We start from the raw sequence: 4,208 nt of genomic DNA, 5'->3' as shown, positions 1-4,208 counted from the left end.
TGCCTGACCACCCTTTCTGAACAGCAATTCTTCCTCATGTCCAGCCTGAATCTCCCCTGCCGTAGCTTGAAGCCGTCCCTCTGCTCCTATCCCTGATGACACGAGAGCAGAGGCCGACCCCCAGCTCCCTGCAGCCTCCCTTCAGGCAGCCATAGGGAGCAGTGAGCTCTGCCCTGAGCTCCTCTTCTCCAGGCTGAACATTCCCAGCTCCTTCAGCCTCTCCTCATCAGCCCTGTGCTCCAGACCCCTCACCATTTCATTGCCCTCCTTTGAACACATTCCAGGGCCTCCATATCTTGCAGTGAGGGGCCCAAAACTGGACACAGCACTCGAGGTGCAGCCTCACCAGTGCTGAATACAGGGGCACAATCACCTCTCTGCTCCTGCTTGCAACGCTGTTTCTGATGCAAAAGGAAAGCTGGAGCGTGGAAAATAACTCATCCAGGGCAAAGAACCAAGGCAGGGACGGCGGAGATTTTACCTTCATGACGTTGAAAAGCACCTCCTGGCCCAGGCTGTCCTGTCCCTTGAAGAACTCGTGCTCCGGGGTAGGTGCGCGCGATGTCCCTGCGGATGAGCTTCCTCGCACGGCGAGGACATCTTGAGCAGCTCTGAGTACTGGTTTTTGACAGGCATGTCGGTAGCACTGCAGAGCAGCTGCCACACGATGGCACGGAAGTGGTGGGGGGATCCCTTTGCGGATGAGCTCCTGGGGGGAAAAAAGGGGGGCCGAGAATGGGTTGGGAGGAGGTGGAAGAGGAGATGGGAGACGCGGGAGGGCTGGGACATCAGGGGAAACAAAGCGATGCTTTCCCACCTTGAGCAGCTTCTCCTTCTTCTTCCTCCACTCGTCCCATTCGTTGACGATGCGGCCCCCAGAGGATCCAGGGTGTCCTCCTCCAGGTGGCTGAGGTTGGAGGAGGCCGAGGAGCTGGAGACCAACGAGGAGCCGCTGTTCCTCCGCGAGCCCGTTCATGGAGCCGCATCGACTTGGAGTCGGCCTCCAGCAGCCTGAGGGAGGGAGGAGGTCGAGCCAGGGGAGCCCCCACAGGAGCACAGAGACCCCCAGAGGAACAGAGGCTCCCCCAAAGTCACCCCAAAGAGGGAACTGCCCCCTACCAAGCCGCCCTCGAGGGGGAGACGCGTCCCCAGAGCACCCTCAACGTGGGAGATGCTCCCCCAAAGTCGCCCTAAAGGAAGAGGGATCTCCCCACAACGCCATGAACAAGGAGATGCTGCCCCAGGAAACCTCAAGAAGAGACGTTTCCCCACCCAGGCCACCCTTGGGAAGGAGACCCTTCCTCAAAATCACCCTCAGGAAGGAGCTCCCCCCCTCCCCCCCCCCCCCCCAAAAGCACCTCAATGTTATTCCTCCCCCCCCCCAAAATCCCCTCGAAGGAAGAGGTGATTTCTCCCAACCTGCCCCAAAAGAGGGGATTTTCTCTTTAAACCACCCCAAAGTGGGAGATGCTCCCCCAAAGCGCCTAAGCAAGAAGAGACATCGCCCCCCCAAACCGCTGCCAAGGGGGAGGACACCCCCAACAGGCTCCCTAAAGGAAGAGGGATTTCCCCACAGCTCAGAAGAGGAGGGATTTCCCCCCTGTGGAAGAGATTTTCCGTGCAAAAAGTAGAAATATTCCCCCCCCAAATCACCCCAAAATCAGAGACGTTGCCCCCAGAGCCACCCTAGAGGAGAAGATACTCCTACAAATACCCCAAAAGAGGAGGATATTGCCCCAAACCACCCCGAAAGAGGAGATCTTCCTCCAGAATCGCCCCAACGGAGGAGACATTCCCTCCAAACACATCAGGAGAGGAGAAATCCCCCCGAAAGCCCTAGAATTCCCACTATAGTTTAGGTTGAAAGGTCCTGAAAGATGACAGAATCCCAGAATCCCACAATAGTTTAGGTTGGAAGGGTCCCTAAAGATCATAAAACCATAGAATGGTTGGGTTGGAAAGGTCCTGAAAGATCACAGAATCCTAAAATCCTACAACAGTTTAGGTTGGAAGGGTCCTTACAGATCATAAAACCATAGAATGGTGGCTTGGGTAGGAAAGGTCTTTAAAGGTCATAAAACCATGGGATGGGTTGGGTAGGAAAGGTCCTGAAAGATCACGGAATCCGAGAATCCTACAATAGTTTAGGTTGGAAGGGTCCTGAAAGATCATAAAACCATAGAATGGTTGGGTTGGAAAGGTCCTTAAAGGTCACAGAATCCTAGAATCCCACAATAGTTTAGGTTGGAAGGGTCCTTAAAGATCACAGAACCATAGAATGGTTGAGTTGGGTAGGAAAGGTCCTTAAAGGTCACAGAACCATGGGATGGGTTGGGTAGGGAAAGGTCCTGAAAGAACATAGAACCAAGGATGGGTTGGGTAGGAAAGGTCCTGAAAGATCACAGAACCATAGGATGGGTTGGGTAGGAAAGGACCTGAAAGATCATAGAACCATGGGATGGTTGGGTAGGAAAGGTCCTGAAAGATCATAGAACCATAGAATCCTATGATAGTTTAGGTTGGAAGCATCCTTGAAGATCATAGAATGGGTTGGATTGGAAGGGTCCTGAAAGATCATAGAAACCATAGGATGGGTTGGGTAGGAAAGGTCCTGAAAGATCACAGAACCATGGGATGGGTTGGGTAGGAAAGGTCCTGAAAGATCACAGAACCATGGGATGGGTTGGGTAGGAAAAGGACCTGAAAAGATCATAGAACCCATGGAATCCCACGATAGTTTAGGTTGGAAGCATCCTTGAAGATCACAGAATGGGTTGGATTGGAAGGGTCCTGAAAGATCATAGAAACACTGGATAAGTTGGGTAGGAAAGGACCTTAAAGTTCACAGAACCATAGGATGGGTAGGGTAGAAAAGGTCCTGAAAGATCATAGAACCATGGGCTGGGGTTGGGTAGGAAAGGTCCTGAAAGATCATAGAAACACTGGATGAGTTGGGTAGGAAAGGTCCTAAAAGATCACAGAACCATAGGATGGGTTGGGTAGAAAAGGTCCTTAAAGATCACAGAAACCATAGGCTGGGTTGGATAGGAAAGGTCCTGAAAGAACACGGAACCATGGGATGGGTTGGGTAGGAAAGGTCCTTAAAGGTCACAGAACCATAGGATGGTTGAGTTGGGTAGGAAAGGTCCTTAAAGATCATAGAACCATGGAATCCTATAATAGTTTAGGTTGGAAGCATCCCTGAAGATCATAGAATGGGTTGGATTGTGAAGGGTCCTGAAAGATCATAGAAACACTGAATGGCCTGGGTAGGAAAGGTCCTTAAAGATCACAGAACCATGGGCTGGGTTGGGTAGAAAAGGTCCTTAAAGATCACAGAACCATGGGATGGGTTGGGTAGGAAAGGACCTTAAAGATCACAGAACCATGGGATGGGTTGGGTAGGAAAGGACCTGAAAGATCATAGAACCATGGGATGGGTTGGGTAGAAAATGTCCTGAAAGATTACAGAACCATGGGATGGGTGTTGGGTAGGAAAGGTCCTGAAAGATCACAGGTAAAACCATTTAATTTTAAGTGCAATCTCTGCCCCCAAACAATAAAACAAAGAGGAAAGAGCAGCACTCGCCTGTTTTGCTCCTCCAGCTTGGCCAGCAGCTCCAGCTCATCGGGGCTGAGGTTTCTCAGAGTCAGAGGTGGGCGAACACGCCGGGGGCCGAGTTGACGGAGGAAAGGCCTTCATGGGACGACGAGTCGGGGCTGACGGCCGGCGACGCCATCGTGGGGATTTGGGGTCTCACCTGGAAGCCAACCACCAGCGTTAGGAGGACGGGACCCCCCCTCTTTATTCCCCTGCCGACATCGCGGCGTCTTCCTGTTCACAGCTCACCGCACCGCTTCAAATCTCTATGAAAAGGAGCTCAGCGCGAGCACGGCTCGGTTTGCGACACTCAATGCCCTAAAAAACAACAAGCCCAAAGCATTCAAGCTCAGTTTTCACATCAAGCCACTTGCATCGTTCTGCACTCGCTGTAAATTAGCCCCATCGGGCTAATAAGGTGGAATTCGTTAAGCTCAGTGTCCCCTCATCTGGGGCCGGCGCAGGAGAGATGCCTTCACGATGGATTTGCTGGAGGTGCTGAGCAATGTTGAGTAGTTTGCCCGTTCTGGTGGTTTTTTAGAGCAAAATGTCGCTCCGCAGAGGAACGAGGCTCATTTTAGAGGCCAATGGATGCTGCAGAATGAGG

At 52.2% G+C, this 4,208-nt stretch overlaps 1 pseudogene; it reads right to left on the bottom strand.

Moving 5' to 3' along the window:
• On the bottom strand, window positions 1-3,754 carry LOC125686299 (EVI5-like protein; annotated as a pseudogene).
• Between the last annotated feature and the right edge of the window lie 454 nt (window positions 3,755-4,208).

Source organism: Lagopus muta, chromosome 34 (genome assembly GCF_023343835.1).
Source record: "Lagopus muta isolate bLagMut1 chromosome 34, bLagMut1 primary, whole genome shotgun sequence".
In the NCBI taxonomy this organism is placed as follows: Eukaryota; Metazoa; Chordata; class Aves; order Galliformes; family Phasianidae; genus Lagopus; species Lagopus muta.
Note: the sequence above shows the minus strand (reverse complement) of the source record. Positions and strands in the feature narration are given on the sequence as shown.